This window comes from Triticum dicoccoides, chromosome 4A (assembly GCF_002162155.2).
Source record: "Triticum dicoccoides isolate Atlit2015 ecotype Zavitan chromosome 4A, WEW_v2.0, whole genome shotgun sequence".
Lineage (NCBI taxonomy): Eukaryota > Viridiplantae > Streptophyta > Magnoliopsida > Poales > Poaceae > Triticum > Triticum dicoccoides.
This window is the reverse complement of record NC_041386.1, coordinates 79,278,217-79,304,427: the sequence shown is the minus strand read 5'-3', so window position 1 is coordinate 79,304,427 and position 26,211 is coordinate 79,278,217. Positions and strand designations below refer to the sequence as shown.

The following is a 26,211-nucleotide window of genomic DNA, read 5'->3' as shown; positions in this document are numbered from 1 at the left end:
GGGGGGGAAGGAGCCCGACAGGGTCCCCCCACTGACTTGGCCCGGGCCTAAGTGAAAGTGCAAAAGTGAAGTGGTGGGCCTACCCATCCCAACCTGGGGTATGCTGGGATTCGCAAAGAGCAGCACCTTACGACGTTCATGACCAATCGGATCTTGACGTACCAGTAGGTACCAGAGGAGATCGCTATGATCATTACTGTATCCGTATCGAAGAGATGCGACAAAGTGTTCGGATCATTGTGCAATGTCCTAATCAAATGCCTAATGGCATGATGAAAGCCGATGATCGTAAGCTATGTCCTCCATCACGATCTCGAATGAAACTATCCATGGAATTGTGCGCCGTGTGAAACGTAGATCATCGCCGTTCTTAACCGAGACTCAGGTTAAGCTCCATCTCGGAACCGCCGTGGGGTTAGGAGTAAAGCATCCCGAGGTTGGCGCATCTCGTTGGGCGTGGAGAAGCATTGGGAACCCCAATATCTTTCTTCGGAGCAGTTTCTTTTCCCGTCCCCTCGCCCCGGCATAGCGCTTCGCTTCCGGTTCTTCGGAGGAATCAACTGACTTCTCCCTTCTTCATTGATCCGGGGGAAAGGGAACCGTCTACCAGTTGGGAGGCTAGACATCAAGGTTGTGGCTTGATGAGGATAACTAAGCTGACACACCGGAGTTGGCTGCTAGCACAATAGGGTGGTGCCTTACCGCATCGCAGGCGCACGCGCGGTAGCGTTCGTGGTGGTGCTTTAGGATTCCAATGTACTGCGTCCAAGATCAGAACAAGCTTGCCGGCGGACCACTGCCGTCCCATTCTTTAGTGAGCTGGAGCGCTGCCATCTTATCCACGGAAAACGCATCAAGCTATCGCTTCGGGTCGAAGCACTAAAAGAAAAGGACCGGGAAACGCGGCGGCATAGGAACCACGGGAACCCAGGAGGGAGAAAGACGATGTACGGGATACGGGATCCTCGCAGTAGGCTGGACCAAAATCCAGCCGAGAGAGGGCAGCCTTTAGAAGCAACAGGTTGGGAAACCAAGAGAAGGCTTCGCCTTTTCTTATCTTCTTCCCGGCACAAAAAGAGGGATTAGCATTATTGACCCCATGAGAAAGCACTAACACCTTCCTCATCGGGGCTCCGCGCACTGGGAAAAGGCTTCCGCGACAGGAAACCGGCTACTAGTTAGGAAGTGAACATAAGGTATCAAGAGGTCCCTCACAGTCAGGTGCAATGCAATTGCCCCCTATTAGTCAAGTACCCCTCTTCCTATTTAGTTTAGGGGTTAAGGCGAGAAATGGCTTGATGAACCCTTCCGTTCACCAGGCACCGGCCCCATTCACTTGCAACTCATAGAGGCTGTAAGTAAACAGTGCCCCACTAAATTCAAAGTGATGGTGGGGTTGAAAGACGAGAGTGCCTACCTCCGCGCCGAGAGTGCCCGCCCTTTCTGTCAAGTAGGCTACTTTTTCCGGAATGCAGTCCGGAATAAGTGTTCCTGTGTATATAGATATCTTCGATGCTGTCATTTCGACATGTCCGCTTCAACCCCTCTTTCGCCTCCCAAAAAGCAAAGTTGGCTTGACGAGCGCAGATGAGGAAGCGGGAGCAATAAAACCAAGAATCTCTTTCTTTTCTTTCCAAATACTTTATGAAGTTAAGGGGCAAAGAGAAGCGCTTTCGCTACTAAGAAAGCAAATGGTCAGCGCGAGGGTTCGACGACTTAGCCGAGCGTTAGCGACACGTCATTCTCATAGCGAGGCGCTTCGAGTTAGCGAAGTGCTGTAGTAGCGTCGGAGACTATGTGCTATAATGCTGAACTAAGGACGTTCCGCCTTATCTATAGAAGCAGTCGACTGAGTTCTGAACGAATGGGATCCTTGGTGGGTAATGGCTCAATCTATAGATGGAAAGCCTTATGATGGGAAACTACCACGTTAGGTTTGGAGAGAGATGGGACCCGTTATAGTTTAGGGGGAGCAGATGCAAGCTTTTTCTTTCCATAGCCGGCCAAATGACTACCAGATCATCGGTTTACTCTACCTCAATTCACCATTTTGAACTTTATACAGAAGGTTTTTCTGTACCAGCTCCTTCTACCTATACCGCAGTTGAAGCACCTAAAGGTGAATTTGGTGTCTTTCTTGTCAGTAATGGGAGTAATCGTCCCTACCGTTGTAAAATAAGAGCACCTGGCTTTGCCCATTCACAAGGACTCGATTCTATGTCCAAACATCACATGCCAGCAGATGTAGTCACCATCGTAGGTACTCAAGATATTGTGTTTGGAGAGGTAGATAGATAGGATGTAGTCTTGCTCGATCAGGACCCTAGCTTTATTGCGAGCCAAAACTGCCTGAAAGAAGCAAAATGGAAAAGGATGCAGAATGCAATGGGATTCCTGATCCAATAAGAAATCCCAATTCAGAGTTTGTTTGGATCAAATTCCTATGTTATACTATTCCATTCTCGATGATGAATCGATTTGATAGATCAGATATTATTATTCCAAATATTGATCCGATTCAGTATCATCAGAATGACAAAAGCTGACATAGTTACTAGTGGTTCGAGGAGAAATCCTTTCAATCATCAACGCCCTTTTCTACTAAAACTACTATTCGTGATAGCGGTCAAATCTGTGGTTGAATCATTGCTTACCTCTGTGATATGTAGGTATTCTTAATCTACAGCAAATCCTTGCAAGATCATGTCACCCATTTGCAGCAAGTATTTGACCTTCTGAAGCAGAATCAACTATATGTGAAGTTGAATAAATGTTCATTTGCTCAACCACAGATAGAATACCTGGGTCATGTCATTAGTGGGCAAGGGGTGGCTACAGACTAAAAGAAGATCCTCACAGTGAAAGAGTGGCCTACTTCCAAGTCAAGCACATTAGAGTTTGGGCTTAGGAGGACAGGCGTTTCATTCACAGGAGCTTAGCTCATTTGACTGCTCAAAGACTTAAAACACCAATGCAGCACAAAGCTTTCCTTTCCTCAAGCTCATGGGATTACAATATACCATCCAATAAAAGGCTCAGAGAATAGGGCAGCTGATGCACCACTATCTAGATTACATGAGCCAGATGAACTCAATGCCATTACTTCCTGTCAACCACAATGGCTCACTGATATTGTTGTAGGGTACAGCAAAGACACATTCACCCAGAATTTACTATCTGAATTGGCAGTCCTGAGCACTCACAAGAATAGCAAATATTGATTGCATAATGGGGTCACTCGATATAGAGGAAGAGTATGGGTTGGTGCAAACTTCTAAATGAACAAAAAACATCTTGCAAGCACTTCATGCCAGTGGTATTGGTGCCCACTCTGGCATTACTGCTACTTATCACCGCATCAAGGCACTATTTGCTTGGACAGGAATCTTTCAATCAGTGGAATCTTTTGTCAACAAGTGTCAAATCTGTCAGCAAGCTAAGGTAGAACATTAAAAACTCCCTGGCCTCTTCGATCCTCTACCCATTCCTGATGAAGCATGGTCCATTATCAGCATTGACTTCATCACTGGATTACCAAAGTCCCATTACTATGATTCAATTCAGGTGGTGCACGAGACAAGCCAAACAAACAGAAACCGAATTAATACCGAAGAACACAAGCTGTGGGCCGTAAAGTGGAAACGGTTGCAGGCCAAAGTTGTCCCCCTTTGCCACTAAGACTTGAATCTTTAACCATCGGAATACCCGGTACTCTCTCTACCAAACAGGCAAGATAGTCTTATCTTGAACTCTGTCCCTTCTCTAATGATTGACAAGTTTAGTGCCTGGTAGTAAGGGTATTTTGTGGTCTATTGTCCTCCTAGGAGGTCACTCTGTAGGCTCAGCAAACAATTCACTGAAGCCATTCAAGACCGGTTGCAGGGCAGACAGACCATTGACTTGACATGACCGTAATACATACAGAATAGGAAGGATAAGCTATAAGATAGAGATCCGAATTGTTGTGCTCCGGAATAAAGAAGAATACCATCTTGTCTAATCAAATACGAATACCATCTTATTGATTTAGTCAGCTTGCATCAACACATAAGATGTGATATGAGTAGTGGGAAATAAACTCTTCTTTGATCACTTGAAACATAGTAGAAAGCATCCAAAACAGAATGAAATGCTGTTCAAAAGAAGAAGCTACCTGGCCCAACCACTACACCATTTTGCCTAATGTGTGACTACCCATATCAGTTACAACATCTTCCGTTTCCAAGTTTTCAGTGCCTTTTTCTTATAGTATACAAAATAGGATTCTGGATTGCTCTTCATTTCGTTCAATTTATCCCCTTGCTTTTCAACGTATATATATTAACCCGCCTTGTTTACCTATTTCTTCTACAATTCACATGACTCATTGAAACCAACTTTCTCCTTCCTACATTTTATCTCTACAGCAGTTATCCTGTATAATGATTTCTTTTTGGTCGCTACTCTCCTAACCGACGAGTCGGAGAGGATATGAATGTCCATTCACCCTACCACCCATTTTCCTTCTAGCTTCCTTGATCAACGACGAGTAAAGATCCCGAAAAAGATCCAAGGGAGTACAATACACTTTATATTCATGCCTTGAATAATGAGGGGGGTAAAGAAGAAAGTCCGGTTTCTCTCTCCTTTGCGGATATGCCCTTATTCAGCTCTTGAAAGAAAGAGAGATAGAAAGAGAGAATGATCAAACTCAACTAGACGGCAGTTCCTCTTGTTCAAACCTCTCTTGCCGAGTCTTCTCCTCATAGCGAGTTTCGCTCTCGCTTCGCGTGTCCTAAACATAAAAAAAGAAAGAATTGATTGTGAAAGACAAGTGTTTCATTCCCCTCCCTAATCATTGAAATTCGAACTATCCGCTAGCTCCTCCTTTGTTTGGATTATAGCCCTTCCTTGGGGATTTACTATCCAAAGTAAATCTTTCCAGTTTCAAATGCTACTATTTCTTCGTGGGCAGAAAGTCCAAAATCTTCTTTTTCCGGTACTCCTTACTCTTTTCTCCCGTCGTCCTACTTTCACTTCTACGGACCTTCTATCCATAACGAGTTCCAGGATTGGTGAATCGATGTGGGAATAGATAAAACGATTGTTGAGTACACAGTATAACCGTGTAGCTCATCCAGAAGATCATCAATGACCGGTATCGGGTATTTCTTTTTTACGGTTTGCGCATTGAGTTGCCTATAATCCATAGGCGCCACGAACCTTCTTTCTTCTTGTAAAGAAGAGCCGGTGAGGCATGAACTAGGTTGTAGAGTACCATTCTAGAGTAACTCCTTGATTATGGCTTCAATTTCATCCGGTGGTGTGAATACCTATAAGGCCTTTGATTCACTGGTTGACTATCGTGAGGTGAATCCGATGGTCACATGGTCTTTTAGGAGGGAGGGTAGTGGGTTCTAAGAACACATCAGAGAAAGAGGACCAAACCTGCTTGAGTCCTCTTCTACATCTTGAGTACTTCCCACTCCAATGGATCTAGTTTTTAGAATAGCTTTGATCCGGCCATGTAGAGCACTCATAGAGGTCCGGCTTCACGTCAGTAATCTACCACACCCATGCTATAATTCAGTAGAGTCCCCACTTGCCAACCGCGATGTCTTGGTTGAGAGGCCCCACCTACCCATCTTCCCACAATTTCACTGAGGTAGTACCATCCCCAATTCACCACTTCTTGTGTTGATGTACTAAGAAATTGGTTGAGGCAATCGACTTCAATCAGAGGAAGCACTTGTGCACATCAACTTAGGATATCCCCTCCGTTCTACACCATATTATGCACTCACCTCTGGTATAATATAGGAAAGGAAGACGCCCTTTCAGTGCACGCCAAAGCAGCTTTGCCTAGAAGGCTTCGAAATACACTACTAGGTCCCTCATTCTCAGTCGGCCTTCACAAAGCGGTTTGCACACCTTGGACCAGCTAGACAGATGTTCCGGCCTTTCTCCTATTAAATGCATCTGCCACCTTATTTTCCATTTTACCCCTAATATTCCGCCTTTGAAAGTCAAAGCTCACACTTGCTCATCTTAGCATGTAGCTGATTCCGCAGAAAAAGTGTTAGCTGCAAGTGCTGTTGATGCTCCTTCAGTGTTTTACTGTCAAGAAGTATATCATCAAACCAACACAAATCTTCTGGGTTTGAACACATCATTCATGAGTGCTTGAAACGTTTCAGGAGCATTTGTAAGCCCGCATCACATTGAATTCATAGTTACAGGGTTCTGAATGAAGTTTGGGCTTGTCTTCCTCTCTCATCCTGATCTGATGATAGCCAGATCTTAAGTCAATCTTGCTGTAATATTTAGCACCACTCATCCAATAGGGCATCTATGTGCCGGAATTGGGTATTTCTTCTTTACTGTACTGGCATTCAGCTGCCTGGTTTCAATGCACATCCTCCATGTCCCATCCTTCTTCTTCACTAACAGCACAGGTGAAGCAAAGGGGCTAGTAGAGGATTGTATCAGTGAATTCTTCAGCAATTCCTCAATTCTCAATCTCAGCCTTTTGCAGATGTGAGTATCCGTATGGCTTCAGATGTTTGGGCTCAGTACCTTCGGGGGTATATAGTGATCATGGATTCTTTTTTTTGTAAGGACTTAGGTTCTTGAAACACCTACTCTTAAGAGTTCAGTAGGGTTGAAATTGGATCAGAGATCAGAGATGTTAGGTTTACTGAGTTGACCATGCACCATTGAGCCATCATGCAGAACTAAGCTTGTTCTGATTTAGTAGCAATCAGCTCTTATCCTTCCACCTGGTACAACTTTCCTCCTCCCCTCTTGATTCCTTCCAGGACCACTTAAACACTGCGGAAAGGGTTTTGACCAGCTAGTCAGATTGCCCCATTACGGGCGTGTTACGCCAGAAAGTTCCTCAATCCTGTGCCTGTTCCCAAGCGAGTCAGTCCCATTTCGATGACGAACGACACGATGTGTGCCTCCATAGAGCTTCCCATTTGACATTTCTCCATCGCGAGAGATTCTCTCCAGCCACAGGTTCCCCAGTGGTACGTCCGGGGTCGGTTCAATCAATGCGCTATCAGTCCAGTACCATTAGCTCTCCAAGGGTCGCAATCCATTCTTTTCGGGCAAGCCAGTTCAGTTCCTTTCTGGTAGCAAGAGATCCCATATCAGATTAAGTAAAGGGATTACCTAGCTAGCGCATATCGAAGAGTTGGAGACTTCCTGCCACTATAGAAAAAGCCGTTGATGGATCAATTTCTGTAGGTGGGTCTAAACTCGGATCGAGACATTCGGATTTGCCAATGAAGAGTACTGCCTTGGAGGGGTAGGGGTTGTAGGGGAAGAACCAACCTTTTGTAGGTAGCAAAACATCTCACTCAGTAACTAAATTAGAGTTCGATCTTTTACGTTTGTGTTGTCTTTTTGCATTTTTGTTTCGATCCGACATCAGATCCGAGTTATTGTTCACTGACTATATCTTAGACCATTGTGATCTCTTTCTTTCACTTGGTTTTTCTTCCTTCCCTTTGGTACTCCTTAACTCGGAGATACTCCTTCGGTACTACTTGGCTACTACTTGAGCAGATGGGTTTAGTCCCTTCCTTCGGGCAACGTTTTCTCTGGGTGCCACCGGCTTACCACCGGGTTGAAAGAAATCCCTTACTATTAGGACATAGTGTTCGGTACGACTTAAGGCTACTGGATTGACTTTCTTTAATGTTGCATCTGCTTTCAACTATTTCATAGCCTCTCGTCCCGAGAAAACGTCGAGAGCAGGGGCCAAAAAGTAAAATCCATAGAGTTGGGGACTAAAGAGACTCTTTTTTTACAGCCAACCATGAAGAGAAGAGAGTCTCAGAGTAGATTCGGTAATGTTGAGTCGATCTAGTATGGAAAATTCTTCGCTGTGCGCTTGCCTTTTGCCTGCTTCTGCTTCATCTGCAGATCGGATTCCTTCCCCAGAGTTCTTACTTATAGGCTTTATAGCCAAGCAATAGAATAGCTGCTTCTTCTAAAGCAGATTAGAGTGCGACGACCAAAGCTACGGAGCGGCCTCTACCGCTTTCCCTACTGTTCTGGTTGAACTAGGGCTTTGGCTGAGCGACCACCTTCTTCCAGTATTCTTAGCTTACTGTCTGCTTCCTGCCTGATCGGTGTTGACTGACTGTTCTTGCTTGTCTTGGGCCTGCTCTAGTTTTGGTGCTGCTAACTAAGGGTCGAATTTCGTGACTTGATGAAGAGGAAGCCGAGTATCTTTGGTCTTGAAGAGTCAGGCCAATCCAACCGCTTGCTCCTGCCCAACTCAGTCTCAGTCGTACCATAATGCGCCTGGACTCAACACTTTTCTTGCTACAAGACCACCCTCTAGCCCTCATGTAAAATAGATGACAGAATTGTAAACAATCATAGAATGATTTAAGCTGAGGAACATAGAGGTCTCTCCCACAATTTTTGTCATATACCTCTGGAATAGTGTTGAAATCAAACGCCACTAAGCAGTTTTTTAAACCAAGTGGTTTATCTTAGTGTGCTAGCCGCTGCTTCATTTCGTATAGCGATAACGCTTTCTCTTTCTTAGTGCTCCACCCCGCGGAGAACTCTGGTTGTGCTTTGGTTGGCTTTCTCTTTTTTTCTATTTTCTCTGACTTGACTCAGCTTGACCTACTTGACTCAGCGGTTAGAGTATCGCTTTCATATGGCGAGAGTCATTGGTTCAAATCCAATAGTAGGTAAAGCCGGCCGAAACCCCCGCGTTTGCCAGCATGACAGCAAGCACAGACTGGCATCAAGGAGTAGAATGACCAAAGCATCGGTTGCTTCCACTTGTTTGTTGCCTTCTTCGACCGACAGACAAGGTACCCCCTCTTTTTCTCTTGCGAACCTACGTTGAGCTTGGGACAACCCGCAACTGGCATAGGATATTTCAAAACCGCCAGGATCCATCCTTCTTACGAACCAAGAGCACTGGAGAAGCGAAGGGGCTCGTGCTGCGACGAATAATGCCATTGTTCATCATCTCACAGATTTGCTTCTCAATCTCTGTTTTCTGGTGGGGTGCATATCTATATGGCCGGACATTGACTGGCACTGCACCTGGCACCAACGGAATTTGGTGGTCACAGGCACGATGAGGGGGTAATTCCTTTGGCTCCCGGAACAAAGCATCAAACTCCTGTAGCAGTTCTTGAACAGCTGGAGGTGTCTGCTCTGCAGGATCAGCATCCAGAGTAATTGCTTGCAGATCATGCTCCTAGTGAATCTGACGCACTTGCACACACTGGCTAACAGCACCCCGTTTCCGCAATCCTTGCAGCTTACGGACAGAGATTGGATGGCAGGAAGGATTATCTTGAATGCCATTGAGAGTGATGCGGCTCCCTTTGTGCGTGAATTTCATACGACGATGACGCCAATGTACCCACATCGGGCTATGGTCTTCGAACCGCTCTTGCCCTCCCCTTTCACTTCCATAGTGGTCTTCTTTGGCCGGCCCACTCATTTCACTCTCAAGCTCTCATGTTCGTGCTTTAAGTCAGTTCGTACTTTTCAGTATATAAGAGAATGACTGAACTCGCGTTGAAAGCTACTAAACAACGGCTGACAGAGACTCATAAGAGGGAGAGCGGTAGCAAAAATGAGATCTTTCGTCTAGATAGAAGAGAGATCCTTTCCATCCTTTCTATAGGAAATGACTGATGTTGCTAAGTCACCTTCCGCTGCTCTTGCGTCATCCCTTTTCCAATTCTTTTTGTATGGCTCGGTTGCATCCGATTGATCGATCCCTAGTCACTGATTACATGCATGAGTTCTTTGATTCACTACTGACTTCTTCTGTGGAGCCGAGTTCGCCGACTGAGACTACTTGAAAAGAATTTTCGACCAACCGATCTCACGACGATGAGTCACCCACGTACATAACAAAAAATGCAAATAGAAGAGCAAGTAAATCAAGCTCAATTACAACTCACTCTGATCAAATAGCACTCAGGTATAGGATTTCCAGCGGAAAGGTAGCCTTGCTCGCTTCTTTACCCTTGTACGCACAAATCTAGCTCATAGCAGCACTTTCGAGTTCGGTTACTTAAGTACAGAGATTGGAACAACTTAGCGTGGGAAGTCCCATATCTTGTCTTAGCCTCGCCTCACCTATTTCCTCATAACGAGATCAGAATGAAATAGAATGGAATCTCAAGTCTTAGCTAGATCAGGGCTACCATGTTCCCTCAGACGAAAAAGAAAAGAATACTAGACCTGTTGGACTCGCAAAGTAGGATCAGGCTTTTTCTACTAGAAACAGAGGAGAGCGAAAACTAAGTCAAAGGGGGAAGAGATGTTTATGAGCATTTTAAGGCCGGTTGACAACATCCAATGTCTCCCACGAGGGTGCCTGAAACTCCAGTTTTTCTAGGCAGAGGTAGGTATATATATATATTTAACACATTTTAGTTTGTAGGAAGATTCCCTGCTCTGAATTTTTTTCTATTTGGAGCTTCTTCCAAAGAGGTTGGGATTCTAGTTTCAATTGGATGTGTCCCGGTAAGATCGTTAACGACTGATATACTGCCTGAGACATGGCATGCTCTCCCCTCTGCGTATCGAGAGAAAGAAACAACTTCCTGATTCCAGTTTCTTTCATTTATACCTACGATATCCACGCTAAAGATGAAAAGTTTTGCAGTTCATATCAGCCTGAATGAGGAAGTAGAGTCAGTTTCGTCCATAAACTGGGCCGAAGATCTGACAGAGGTTGACTTGCTGGCTTGTGAGTTGCCAGCTCCGTAGTTGATTGCTAACCATAGGATAGTGACAGCCAATATTCCTATTCCTGCTTGTGTGCTTGTTTGCTATTCTTCCTGTTCCTGTTACGAGACGACCTCGGCTCAAGCTGACCCCACACTGAAAGTCGTCAAGCAGTCTTGGGCTCCATCAATCAGTGAGGAGGAAACCAAAACCTGTTGGAGTTCCCCGCCATCACCTCGCCTAGATCCGGGGGTTCATACCCTCCTGTAGCAGAGATGTAAGTCGCAAAGGCTACTTGTCTGCCGAGGGGGGAGAACTACCTAGTATCAAATTCACAAAGCAACACATTTAGTAGTTGACATCTTTCTTTCTCGTTTTCATCGGAAAGGAGAGTTTTCACGTTAAGCAAGGAGAGCTACGAGTTGGAGGGCTATTTCACCGACCGTCACTTCTCCTTTGTATCTGCCGAAGACGCAAGTAGCCCAACGACAGGCTTGTGTGGATTTGAATGACAACACGCAGAGGTCTTTTGGCGAAACTGGGGGCTCTTTGTCTAAAGGAAGGGCAAAGTTAACATGCCAATCCCAGTTTCAGAATTGGAAGAAGCAGTAGGAGGTTCACCATCAGAAAGGCATGGGATAACAAACTCTCTTAAAGCTTTCTTCGAATAAGTCTTTCGCTTGACTTGGCTCAACGGCTTTAGTTCAGTAAATGCTTTCGTATGAAGCTTGAGTCAAGTCTAGTCTCATGCAGTGAAGATCATCAAGCAATCATTGCTCGTCTCTCCGAAACCTATTGATAAGGAACGCGTTCAAGTGTATGGAATAATCAAACCTTTCACGTATTTGTTAACATAGCGTTGGACGATTAATTCCTCTCTTTCTCCATGGCCTGCTTCCCATATCTGGCCTTACTAAAACTTACGAAATGCTAATTTGACCTCAATTTCCGGTTAACTGCTGACTTTCTTTGCTAGCTCACCCGAAACTCTATCTTCAGGAGGAAAGCTTGCTTGAGTACCTTACTTGAAAACAAACCGCTTGAGCTGTAACCGAAACAGAAAGGTTTGGTGAGCCGCTGCTTGCTCTCTAACTGCTCTTACCGCTTCTTCTTCTTGACCTCTGCTCACTGCTGCCAATGCTGTGACTGCCGCCCCTATCTCTAAAGCTGCGGATTACAGCTCCTGATTCAAGCAGTTTTTTTTTCTGAAGTATGAGTCTTGTTTGTGACATTCAATTCCAGAATGAACATTCAAAGGAAAAGTAGTATGGGACGCTACTTGCTATTACTGACTGCGGCTGCCGACCGAAGAACTGAAGATCTTCAATCTATGTTTGAGTGCTCTTGCGAAAGAAAATAATTTCGAATGAAAAAATGACTTCAAAAATAGGATAGGATCGCGGATTCCATATATTTTTATAGAAATAAAGATACTGTACTCCGCATCTTTACACCGAATCCTTAAAAGCCATTTAATGCCTTCTTGCCTGCCTTCTGTTCAAGCCTTCAGGCCGGCCTGCTCTTGCCTATGAATGAGATGCCTACTTCCCATTAAGTCAAAATACCTCATAGACATACATATTTATAAGAATACTTAGTTAGTTAAAGAGAAAGATGGCTTTTGACAATTTTTTTAGTCCCCTCGTTCCCGAGCAAGAAAACGGATGCGCTAACGCGCAACGGCTTTCGCGCTAGTTGCTCAATCCGTTGCTTGTTCGGAAGAATCCGCAAATGAATATTCTTTATTTCCTCTCGGACAGGCCATCTTTTTTCATTCGAATGTACATATTTTTCGGTAATGATCATCTACAACTGAAAGACTGACATCTTCCTCTACTCGATCCTTAGTTATACAATCTCCCTCCACCTCAATTTTTATGATCCTCATAGCCTTTTTTATTCGCGTCCTCCCCCTGGATCTATTCCTGCCGCGTCCACGTCCTCTGCCTCCAGCAACTAGAGCTGCATCATCTTGTTCATTATTGAGAATAGGCCTCTTCTCACACCGTACCAGTTCTTTTTGCAGTTGAATCTTCCCGTTCTGGCTTATTGAGTGTATAGATTCTTTTTGAAATGCAATCTATTCCCACGTCACTCTTCTCATAACATATCCTGTTCTCCTCACTTTGATTCTGGATTCACCGGTTGATTTAAGACGGGGTTCTATGCTTTCTAGCCCCATTTGACAAAAGTGAGCTTCCCCTATCTCTTTTGTAGGAATCAGATAGCAATGCTCATTCGTGAATAGCATTTCATGCTTCCGCTACTTCGTCGGAGAGATCCATGGAAACTAAAAAAAGAAAAGCGGACGGCATTGTTCATACGATAGCCGGAAAAGTAAGTTCTCCCGCCGTCTATTCAAAAAAGAAAGACTTACTTATTCATAAACTTCCTTTTATCGAGCATAATAGCTCTTATACGCTTGTACAGAGGAGTATAAAACAATGTATATATATATATATATAGGTGTTTAGTATCCTACAAAAACATTAACATCCAAAGCACCGTAAGCTTGCTTTCTCTCCCGCTAACATACAAAGAAAAGGTTTTTTTAGACTTTTCTATGGTAGGCCTACGCTAGTGGAATATCTTTTTTGTTTGTATTCTAGCTTAGCTCTCTCTATTCTTTGCTTAAGCTATCGTGTCGTGTAGATGGATGGCATCTCCCTATTCCCACATCCCCGGATATGATTAATGCATGGAAGCTAAGGAATTGGGTCATTCTTCAGCCCAAGATGCAAGCATTTGGACTCCATCCGAATATGGCAGTTGAACTCTTATAATAGGTTTGGCTCTGGAAAATGGGCTTATCTTGGGCAAAAAAACGCAAATAAAGAAGAGCTTCTTGTTTCCAAGCGGAACTCGAATGGGCTGCTAGCAGATTTGTTGGGGATGGCAAGTTAACACCGTGGGTAGGCTTGCCTTTCACTCGCCCTGGCACATTTTGGCGGAACGTTAACGTTATATATAGTGGAATTCTAGAGGTAAGTTAATGTTTTCAAAAATCCAAATGGAAAAGGATTTGCAAAAATATGCAGATTAGAAGCTAGTATCTCTAGTTTTATGAGAGAAAGAAGAGAAAGAATCGGCGAACATCCTAAAAAATGGTACTTTTGTCTCAATCCGATCAAAAACAAACATATTCTATTGTGTGTTGACCACCGGGAAACGAATGGATTAAGATGAAGACGGACGGTTCAATTAGCGAGCATGGGAAGGCTTGTGGAGGTTTAGCAATAAAAAGGGGATATATGCGTTCTCTCAAGCAGTTAAGAACAAGACCATACTCGAAGTCGAGCTCTTTTGCATCTGAACATGTATTCAAATAGCAGCTGAAAAGGAGTGTCAGAGGATTTGGATTGATTCGGATTCCCTAACGTAAGACATGGTCTACTCTCAAGATCCCAAAGTCCGCAGCTAAGGAAAGCCCCTTCTTCATAAGATCAAGAAAGTACGAGCATCTTTCGAAGATTGGAAAATCTCCCATACTTGGAGAGAAGCAAACCAACCGGCCGATTTGCAATTGACTATGCTTAGTAGTTGACATCTTTGGTCTTCACATTTTCCCTTCCATTTTGTAAAGTTAGTAGAAGAGGATAGATCCAGTAAATTGACGAATGTCAATCTTCATTTTTGTAGATTAATACACTGGTAGGGGTCGATCAGGAAAATCCCAAAGCTGACCCCCGAACAGCTGCCGGACTGCTCTACTGATCTTCTCTCTCTTCAGAAAAACGGAACCTTCTCAAAGACTCCCTTTGCACTGAGAACACAATTCAGAACCCTCCTTCTCACAAGAGGGCAAACCTTGTACGTTGATCGAATCTTCTTTCGCATCTAGAAGAGAGGCTGTGGGCTATCCAAGAGAGTGGTTCAGGTGACTACCGGAGTCATTGATTAAGCAGGTCAGATGGGCTTAGTAGGGCTCGAACCTACAATATCACTGTTATGAGCGGTACGTTTCAACCAATTAAACTATAAGCCCAATCGGATCTCTACATGCCGGGAAGAGCGGACAGAAAGAGGAGACCTTTGCTCTATCTCCTTCTTCCTCTTCCCGGGGCCCCGGAGGGGTTCTTTGGCAAGCCCTATTAAAGAAGCTAAGTGACTTTCATCACTCAAGTAGTGAGTTTGAGAGTGACCGTTAGGGCGACCACTTGTACTTCTAGGCCTTGGCGACCTATATGTTACGCAACACAGCTTCACTCAATTCAGTAAATCAATAGTTCAAACCAGCCCACTAATAGCTTAGATAGTGGCCCTTCCACTTTGGTATAGTTGACCCTACCTATTGACTCAAGGTTCATAGGAAGGGGGAACCCAGACGTAGTGGGATGTAGGCTTCAGTTGTTTTGGTACTTTTTCACTACGTCTTATTATTTGTTTTGTAACCGGCTTTTCACCGGCAGGTCAGTAGGCCTTTTAGAAGGCGAACAAACGAAAGTTCTCCGCGGGCGCTAGCGCTATCTTGTTCGCTTTTGTCAACTGAAGTCGCGCGTAGCGCCAACTAACTAATAGCTGATAGAGCGTGGAGCCCCTTCTCTAAGCGAGCAGAGCCATTTCTTTCTACTGTCGTCAAAAGAAAAAGAAAAGTACTAAAGGCGAAGGGCATTCTGTTGTACAGCTACTTTGGTATAGTTACAAAGGTAACCAGTAGGTGACTGTTGAATCGACAGTAGTTACGAAAGGGGGAAATAGCTCAGTTGGTTAGAGTGCTGGTCTGTCACGCCAGAAGTCGCGGGTTCGAACCCCGTTTTCCCCGCCCAATCTTCCTCTTCCTGCCCGACTCATTTTGAAAACACTGGAAGCTGCTGATCCCAGCGTAGCATTCAAGACAATTGTTCCTTCTTCGGTCTCCCTCCACCCCCTTCATTTGTTGTGGGTCTCACCGCAGGCACTTACTTAATGAACGAGTGAAGATCTTCCTTCCCCCCTTATGTCTTACCAAGGACTGAGTTCCCACTTGTGGCGAAAAAAAAGTATACCATCCCACCCGACCCGGGGGGTTAAGGTTCCTCTCGGAGACTGCCAGTCTACAAGAAGCTGGCAGAGCTTTAGCCATTGGACCACATCCATCCATCCTCCTACCTAAAGACGCCTTTTCTTGTTCGTTCTTCGAATTACGCTAGTGGAGACTAATTCCTTCCGGCTAATGAAGATACTACCCCAGTCTTCCCATTCATTCCCAGTGGATCCTTCTTATCCCTTTTCATTGAACGAACCAAGTTCACCTATAAGAGAGTGAGGAATAGAAATCCTACAATCAACTTCCCACTTTTGATGTCCCGTTTGACGATTCTGCTGCGTCTTTAGAAAAAAAAGGAGAAGGACAGGGGTCGCTAGTCAGAAAAGCTATAACTATCAATTCGAATTCTGAATGAATCAAATCTCCCCAAGTAGGATTCAAACCTACGACCAGTCAGTTAACAGCCGACCGCTCTACCACTGAGCTACTGAGGAAGAACGGACTTAAGGAAGCTGACTCTCGTTCTTTGGCCCAACCAACCGCAGACCGAAAATCCTAAAAGTGCGTCACTTTTTCTCTTTCACATACACTGGGAGAAAGGGTGACGATAGCAATCCCCTTTGCCTCCCCGGCCGGGGCAGGACAAGGGGGGCGGCGGTCAACCATCAACTCTCGATATGCATATTGATCAATCGATCTCCGCGTCCTGCCAGTTCGCTAAGTAGACTCACTCTACCGAGGGGCAACTAAGGTTGGTTCCTGCCAATTCCCTTGCTGATCAGCCTTGGAATTGGCAAGTATGAGAGAGGACTCTCTCTGTCTCTCCGAGTTTCAACTACTAAGTGAAGTTAAGTAGCACTTCAGCTATTCTAAATGTGAATAGATTCCGATCAAGCAAGCAGGAGAAGGTGGTCCTTTCATCTCTCTGTCTGCTCCATGCTCTATAAAGGATCATGAGCAGGTTTAATGCTAGAAAAAACTAGATCTGCCTAATCATTTCGGTAGATGAAGTAGTGGGAGGTCCCGAAGGAAGTAAGGGGGCATGTTAAGTTGATAATTTCGAACATTGTAGCATCCTTTTGACGGTTGGGCTTTTAGTTGAGAACTTTTAAGAACTCTTAATATGAAAATACACATTCTAAAATGATGCATCGAGCGAGACCATTCTGTTTCATTGTGAATGAAAGATGTTTTCAACCAACAACATCTACTCATATCCAGCTTCGTGTCATTTTTGAACACTGCGATCAGCAAGCAGCAAGCGGGGGAGAGTCAAGTCAAGTACAACACAGGACTGACAGGGTGGGGAGCGCCAAAGCAACCCGGGACCCCGGAGGGGTCACTACAAAAGCGCTGGCGCCTTCTTTTGAAGGTGAAAAACTACGCTAGCTAAGAAAAAGAAAAGCGCTGCGCTAATGGCAAGGAGCAAGAAAAGGGCAGCTAGCTCGAAATCCGATAAATCGAATACCTCCTGGCTTCAGTTATGAGAGAGAACTCCAAGGCAGGATAAAGACTGAGTTGGATTCAGCCGCGTGGGGAATGAAACAACATTCATGGAATGAGTTGAGGCAAAACCTCTAGCTCTTTTTGAGAGTCAGGGGCTTTAAAAGCGCTTTAAAAAGGGTTGTCTGCATTACTGGATTCACTATATCAAATTGTAGTAAAAACAAGGGGCCACGTAGACTATTCTGAGATGGTATGCTAAATCCATGATCAACTGATGTAGCTAGTGTGACTAAAGCAGCAGCTATTGGCTTAACTGGTTCTAAACTCTCCCACTCGATAAAGGAATTGAAAGACTACCCCGGGCCACGTAGACTATTCCCTTCCGCGGACATTCTTTTCTAGAAGGAAAGTAGCAAAGCCGAACGCAAATACACATGCAAATTGCGTCGACTACCTCATCACTATCCAAAATGGGGGATACCGCTATTCATACATGGATGGACGAGGGACTCCGCTGACAACATCAGTAGATGACTTTTCTCGCGGAATGCTATTAACGTTGGAAAAAAACACAGCTCTCAAACTCACCCTCCGGGTGATAGGTAGAAGCATTAGTACCTAACGGAGCGGTATCTAACCAAAAAGGGAGGTGATGTTCTTTTTAGAAACAGGATGGAGCATGGCTTCCTTTCTTCTTAGATACATTTCATTCATTCCATTTCTCTATAGTTTACACCAGAACATCTTGCTAATCCTGACAGATCTCGAAAAGGGTGGGGGCACTAGAACCAAATCTACATACACATCGAAACTTCCTATCTCAGCCAAGCTAGAACCTTCATCCCACCAATGCATTGTACGACTCTCCACCCCCTTTTCCTCCCTCATGAAATCCGAATTTCCCGCAATGAAATTCGATTTCGTTCATGTCGGCGATTGGCAAAACGGCCCTGAGATCCGGGACTGGTAAAACATGGGTGCCCAATTTGCTTTTCCGTGCTCTGCCTTAGTGCCCTTATGAAGGCGGCGGGGAGTCCTTAGCCTTTGAACCAAACTCTAGGGAACGCTCAATTGCTTGACGTCTCAACTGCAATGGTGAACTCAGTGACATACACTGAAATTGATTGCATCTATTGTTCCAAACAAGGTTTATATTAGCATAAAAGCCCTTCCACGCAATTTCTTGCTTCGCTCTATAGACGAAAGTGCCGGATAGTCAATGGTAACCAGAAGATCTATGGTTTTCGAGAGAAGGTAATTGGAAAAATGATTCATTCCTTTGCTTTGTTTCAGATATCTATTCAATAAGATGATCTGACCTTACCTGAAAACTAGATTCATGAAGAAGCCCAAAAAGTGCCGGGCTTAGTGCATCCCAGTTCCTAGCCAGTGTGGGGTTCTGCCATGGATATTTGGTCCACTCCAGAATTCCATTCATTTTTCAAACGTAACTCGATTGACTCAATTCACAAACGGCAAGGAAGTCAAAAGTGACGCTTACAGGTCGTACGACAATTGCTTCTCTTCCGGGACTACATACATCTTTTCTTTAACAACTACCAGACAAGCTATTCGCTTAATACATGCTAGTAGGTAGGCTGGTGGTGGAGTATTTATTTGCGTATTTTTTTGGTCTGTCTGTATTTCGGTTTTGGGATGGTGCGAATCCATCTATCCACCATTCTTTTATCTTTCAGTAGTGTCAACCTCAGTTCTGGTTCTTTATCTTGGAATACTCTCCGTTGTCCTGGAAGCAATGCTTGAAAGAAAGCGTAAGGAAGCGTCAAATCAGTATGATGTATTGGCAAAGCCAGTAAGAAGGGAATCGAAAGTAGATAGGGACTCCCACTGTAGATGTGGTTTTATACCTTGATGAATTGGTACCTTATAGCATAGCGAATTTACTTTTCTTTCAAAAGGATATATGAACCTGTAGTGAAGCCGGGCCACCGAGCTTGCTTTTACCGCTCTTACAGCTCTCTCTCTTCTTTTTTATGGGTAGTTTGGCCAAAAAGAGAAAGAGGAATGTACCCATTTCTATTTATCCATTCTCATAGAAAGTACCAAAAATGTTTTTGAATGTATGGAGCAGGCGTATGAGTTGATATCTTCAAGAGTCAAATCCTTTTCTTGCCCACCCAGCCATAAAAGAAAAAAAATCGTTACGAGCGGTCTTAAACCCTCACCTCAATCTCAAAAATGGAATTGAAAAGCTCCAATTTAAATAATGGTACCGGGGAAATACCCAGGGAAGAATCATTCTTTGAATCATCCAGATCTATCAGCGAATTCAGTAAAAAACGGACTGATCCTCGGAATACACCGTCATCTTTCGAAGTGCGCAGTCAATATTATGTTATATTCAAAGAAACAAGTCAAAGAGTAAAGGCTTCGCCCTTCAATACCACACTTCCAATCGAAATTCCTACGAGATTGACGTTCGAAGAAAAAGACATGGTTTGATAGAAACTTTAAGTGGGTATCAAATAAACTGGAATGAATGGTATCAATTTTTCTTTTCTATATTGAATCTGCTTCGGTATCTCTTTCTTCCTTCCCTTCTGTAAACCAAGCAGTGACTAGCCTCTGGCACTCACTTTCCAAAGCACCAATTGACTTGCTTTCAGAACAACCCTGATCAGTTATACCTGAAATACCACCCGTACTTAGTACGCCATTCCCAACGCGGAGCACCTTTATTTTCATATTGAACTCTGCTAGGAAGAAAAAGTTAGACCGTAGCCTTGTCGAACAACCTCGTTTCTCGCTTTTGTCGATTGACTCGTGGGACTCTACTGAATTCCAGCATGGGTGTGGTAGATTACTGACGTGAAGCCGGACCTCTATGAGTGCTCTACATGGCCGGATCAAAGCTCCAAATCGTAATGTCGCGGCATACATAATCATAAAATAGGATTCGTGAGAGCGTTTTCTTTAGTTGTTCCTTAAGAAAGCTATCGACTTAACTGCTTCTGTTAAACATATAGATTGTCCTATTCTCTTTTTTTTTCTCAAATGACCTATTTCACATAACCGATGTTGATTACAGATTTTGCCTTCCGTCACATTATCGTGGTGATCAATTCCTTTCGTGGATCGATTGAAATAACCGATTTTGGTGTATTAATTCAAGATAGGTAATTTTCCTCAAGGTCATAAAGATCGGTCATCTAGCGTGGACTTCTGACTCTAAGTGGAAAGTCTTTCTCATCTACCTCTTCCATCCAAAATCATTTTTCCGCATTTTTTTCTGCCAAGTTACTTAAATCTATATCGAAGCTATTGGATCGGTAGACCCATAAGCGAAGATGGTTCGCTCCCACATAAAGAGACGGATATTCAATGTGTTTAGCATAGTGACACTTTTTTTGGTGCCGAAACAGCCCCAATCCCTTTGGTCATTTCGCTTTTCATGTCGGCCTGTATTCGGAGTTTCTTGGATTTGCGGTGCCTGAATGCCTTTCTCCTTCTTTTTGGTGACGTCGGATGCCCGCCTTTGGCGCTCAGAAGTGGATTCTCCTTCAAAGAGGGCTTTTCCCCTAAGAAAGGGACATGGTTGTACTGGATTTCTAGTCCTATAGTGGAAGAGCAGATAGGATCACACCTACACGTAAGTTCGTTCGTTGGGTTAGTGGCCACCAGCACTCCAACCTATCTATATGGCAACAAAGCGAATGACAAGGCCAAAGTAGCTGACTCTTATCGCTAACTTGACTCGGTCTAAGGGTGAGCCTGAATACAACTCACAGAACGACTCCTCCAGGGGCCTTCAGGCACTCAAACAGATAGTGAGACAGACACCATCTATAGAACTTGAATGACAATACACCCATATATTCTAGCTAACAATCAGAAACTGTATCCAAATGGAGGGGACACTCTTCCTTCAGAAAGATGCCTTCGAAAGAAAAGCTCTTCCCCTCAATGACACAACACATTTTCTCAAATGTTCCACGTTTCTCACCATATCCTCATAGGGCTGAAGCACAAGAAAGAGGATTACTTGGTTACCTTGCTTCCCTTGCCTAGGACAGTAGAAGGATCTGTGGCCGAAGGCGCCACAAACGAAGCGGGTCGCCTCTTTTCTGCAGATCTCCGCAAGATGACACTTCTCCCCGCAATGATAGCACATAACATTTTTCCCATGCTTGCGCGGTGAGGAGGACGAGGCCTTGAGAAGCTTTTCCACCATTTTTCCCCTTTGGCATTTGGATCCATGTTTTCTTTAACGATCTCCGTGATAGTAAATGTTTTTTTGGTAGCCTTTGCTTTTGACGGCGATGAAAGAAAGAGAACCCCTCCTATCTTTTGATCGTGGTCAAAATCCTATCCAAGTCCCTTTTTTTCAGATCTTTCTCCTGGTTTTGATCATCACCGTTCACCTACTTGTTACGGAGATCCCGACCAATGCACAATCCAGATTTTTTTAGCTTTTTTTCTCCCATCCCATCTTGGACGGGCCCAGAAGCTTTTCTCATGTTTGAATGGAGGTCTTCCGCAAATGAATTTCCATATAGGAATTCTATAATGTGCCTGCAGATATTGATTGAAAGCTTGTTTCAATTGAACGAGGATGTGAACGAGAAGGCAAAAAAAGGGAGCTTGGAGCAAGAGGAGTCATTTAGTAGTTCACGAAAAAAGGCATAGTAGAGAAAGTCTGAGGAGCAGGAAAATTTGGTCACGTAGATCTTCTATTTCGCCGGAATTCGTTGATTGCTCCGTACTCATTTATAATGGAAAAACTCCTGTTCGTTGTAAGATCACTGAAGGAAAGGTTGGTCATAAATTTGGAGAGTTTGCTTTTACACGGAGACGAAGACCCTATCGAACAAATAGAGGAAAGGGGAAAAAGTAAAGTCTAAGCGACATATGGATCAATAAGGAAATCCAATTTCGGTAATCCGAATCCCATATAGGTCTTTTCTTCATACTCGACCAGCCCTAGGTTGGGGATAATGAATTTTTTGAATCTTGTTGGGAGATGCTTTGCTCCGAGTCCGACTGGGACGGAATGGGGGACCCAGGCCCTTCAATGCCTCCCTCTGGATCCACTAACTCGGAAGAGCTATTCAAAGCTTTTCTGGCTGACTGTGAGGACGCCTCTGCATCTCGGGAGCAGTCCGCTCCCCCGAAAGCTGTGGTCAGTCAAGAGCGGCATCCGAATCCCGCTCCAATGCCTGGAGTGGCAGCGGAAGCTGAACAGAACCCTCCTTCTATTGATTGGGAGGGACGACCTAAATCCTGTGGTCAGTTCGGACAGGGGCTTTACAAACGAGCTATGCTCTATGATTTCACTTTGTTTACACGGGTGAGTGACCTACACCTTACAATCTATGGTTTCACCCGCGAGGTAGAACTTTCTCTAAAGCTTCTTCGCTCCGTAATACACTTGCACCTTCCTTTATAACCATGCACTCCCACTACTTCTTTAGGACATGGCTGACTTGCTTATCACAAGTCGTCTCCCGAAAAGGCAAATATCGAGACTGAGATGCTGCTTGGAGTCTTCATTCTCTAGGGCAGAGCTCACTACCACTCATTATCGGAGGGAGATGTAATAATACTGAGCTATTCTTCGATTTCCTTGCTTGTGAGATCAAAAACTGGGTATTGAACAAAGAAATCTGCTCACGGTACCTCTTACCTCAAAACTTCTATTGGATCTGGGATCAGAAGAATTCCAATTTGAATGTGCTCATATCCAACTACCCGAAGGGACGATATCAGGAAAAGCAAAAGGTGCATGGGCGGTTTCAAGTTGTTTTGGTTGCGCAGCTTTCGATCACTGTGTCAGCCGAGCTCTAACGCTTCTATAAAGTGAGAAATCATGGTACCTTCACGTCTACCTTTCCCAAGGGCTAGTTCAATTCCAGAGAAATGCAAGCAATCGTACGGGACTCCCGCCGCCTGCTAGGCTCACTATACCAAGTTAAGTTCCTCCAAAGTATTTTCATCATCGGTATCGGCAGAGTCACAAGATAAGGGATAAAGATAGTAGCCCATAGCTCCTTTATCAATTTCCTTCTGAAACTTATCAGGGTCTAACAATGTTGGAGAAGTAGTATTACTGCTGTCAGAAAGAATAATGGTTTCTTGCCCATTGTGACAAATACTCATTGTTCTGGCCTTCCAATCTAAATTGATTGGACTGTGACGATATAGCCAATCATAACCCAGTATAACATCATTGCTTTCCAATTTCAGTAGCTTGAAGGTGTCTTGAAATGTGTGCCCTTTAATAAGTAGTATCTGCAGTGTAAGCTCCACTAGTTAATTGACCTCCTCCAGCCACTTTGACAGTAAACAAATGTTTCTGACTCTCATATCAGTGAAGCCCACACCACCATAATCTTTAGGGGTGCATAGGTGTTCCCATCTGACTATGTGAAATTTCTTCTTCTTACTCCCAGTAGAAGTGATTTATTATTGTATCAACTTTTTTCTGTATTTTGACAGGCAAAGTGTAGCAACCCAGAAGGTACATAGGGACATTTGATAAACATGCAGTCAATATATCTCTTCCTCCATAAGAGAAATGTTTGCATTGCCAAGAGTCCAACTTCTTTTCTACCTTTTAATGAAAAAAATCATTAGAAGAGATCTTGTCTTTGCTGATTGGTAATCCCAGATATTATATTTTATTGGAAATTTGCCTATCTCACAGTTATATCAGCTACCCTCTGCTCCTCCTGTACACTCAACCCTACTGTGAAAATATCACTCTTCAAGTAATTGACTTTCATGCCAGACATTTCCTCTAAACAGTAGAGAAGAAATTAGAATCCAGTAATAGACTCCATGTCATTATGCAAAAAAGCAAAGTATCAGAAGCATATTGCAAATGACTAATCTCCCCTACTATCAGATGTGGTACCAAACCTCTAATCACACCTGCTTCCTTAGCTCTATCCAGAATTGCAGATAGTGCATCACCTACTAGGTGAAAAAGCAAAGGAGAAAGAGGATCTCCTTGCCTCAAACCTCTGAAAGTAGAGAAATATTCTCACCAATCTCCATTCATATTCACACACACTTTGCCTCCTTCCACTGCTTGTCTAATCCAATCTATCCACCTGTCAGGGAAGTTTTTCCTATGCATTACCTCTGCCAAGAAAGGCCACTGAACTCTATCATAAGCTTTTTCAAAGTCCAACTGATGCAAAATTCCTTCAGAGTGAGAGGTTTTCAACTCATGCAAAACTTCATGAAGAATTACACATCCATCCAAAATGTACCTCCCAGGAATAAATCCAGTCTGAAGAGAGCTGATTACTTGTCGAGCCAGAGGAGTAAATCTAAGTGTCAGAGCTTTGGTAATAGCTTTAAACATAACATTTAGAACACATATGGGTCTATATTGTAGGATACTATTAGCATCCTTAATCTTTGGCAGTAGAGAAATGACACCATAGTTTAGTCTGGACAAGTTCAACCTGCCATGATACAGCTCCTGAAGCATTTATATTAGTATATCTCTCAACTGGGGCCAAAAAGCTCTAAAAAGCTAACAAAGAAGCCATCTGGACCTGGAGCAGTATTTGGTTTCATGATTTTCACCACCTTGTCTATCTCTTCACTCATGAAGTTAATACAACTGAGGACTGATTTCTGTCATTCATATAATTCAGAAGAGGAAGGCCGGTTGAGTGCTTTCCGCATAAGACTATTGAGTTTCCAGCTGATTGCCCATATTTTCCAGGATATGATTTGTCCACTTGATTGAATTCATGTCATTGAAGCAATGAACTTGCTAGCCAGCGTGCCAAAAAGGTTGCTGACTTTGGGTACACAGAGTAGTGGCGAGAAAAGGGCTTGCGCCTCAGCCGTTTCGCTTGATTCAGACCTTGTGGTTGTAGTCACAGGGTACAAAGATAACCCCACAACCATTTGTTGTATTCTTTAAGTCAATCGCTCGTAGTATGTGCTAGAATGAGATGAGATCCAGCTCAAAGGTGAAGACCTCATTCTTTGAACCCTCCCGGGCAGTTCCCGTTCTAGCTTCTCTATCTCTAGCAAGTGATACGAACAACACAACATCTTCTCCGGTCGTAGGTCGGTAGGGCTTGCCCTGGCTAAGAAATGGAATAAAAAATTCCCGATTTCTTGACTGTTTCTGAGATTATTTACCTTTATTTACATGAAGATGCACGGTCTCTTACACTTTTCCTAGCTTAAGTTGGCGGATTGGTAAACAAGCGGCTCTGCAGCTCCGTTCGCTTCGGCACCACTCCCTTGCTGCCAACAAACAAGTCCCATTCGAGCAATGGAATCTACATAAGAATGTAATCACTGTTAAGTATTCCACTCACTGATGCCCAGGAAAATGGGCCTCTGAAGAAAGCAAAGACGTGGCCCAGACCGAAAAAGGAACTTGATCACCCGGAGAAGATTTCTTTTCTTTGCTGATTCCTCTCAATGAAATTTGCCATGTTGCACTAAGTTACTTATGGATGTATGCATGCAGTCCGGGAATACTTTGGGGTGAACACCCATCCGAACAAGTTGGGTCAATAGTTCAGCATTTAGGCCGTAACATTTAGCAAAAACGAATCTGAAACCCAACAAGTGCTCTCCGAACCAAGCTAGATAGTCTCCTATCACTAGGCTCACCAACCAACCTGGACTTTGATTCTTTCTTATTATTCTAACCGGATATAAAAACCATAAGGATTGTTTCGAGCCGAGAGTTCCCATATGACATAAGCGCTCTTGGGTGGGGTGGGCCCTCATTCGCCAGGTCTTTGAGTTCCTGTCTTACCACGTGGTTGGTACACTAGGCTGATAGATACTTTACTTTAAGGATCTGGCACCTTCGCTAGACGGAGAGTAAGCGACTTCTATTAGCACCGGACCGTCGAGTCGAATTTCTCGTGTCATGTGCAACGTCCATCAATGGTGGTTCATTAATGTCCATAGATTTAGACTCCTTCCCCCTTCCCTTATACGCAAAAGATCGAGAGGGGCCCGAACCCAAATCGAGAACGTAAACAGAATTCGACTCACTCTTGTATGGCTCGCCCTCGAGCCCTGGGCGAGTCAGCCGAGTCTTTCCCTCTTGTTCTGTTTCCGCCACGATAAAGACGCACGGAAGA

The 26,211-nt window shown here is 44.0% G+C and overlaps 2 non-coding genes across 2 annotated transcripts; one reads left to right on the top strand and one right to left on the bottom strand.

The window, feature by feature from the left end:
• The first annotated feature begins 15,395 nt into the window (after window positions 1-15,395).
• On the top strand, window positions 15,396-15,469 carry TRNAD-GUC. Its single transcript has one exon. It is a non-coding gene; the product is annotated as a tRNA-Asp (tRNA).
• Window positions 15,470-16,095: 626 nt separating this feature from the next.
• On the bottom strand, window positions 16,096-16,167 carry TRNAN-GUU. Its single transcript has one exon. It is a non-coding gene; the product is annotated as a tRNA-Asn (tRNA).
• Between the last annotated feature and the right edge of the window lie 10,044 nt (window positions 16,168-26,211).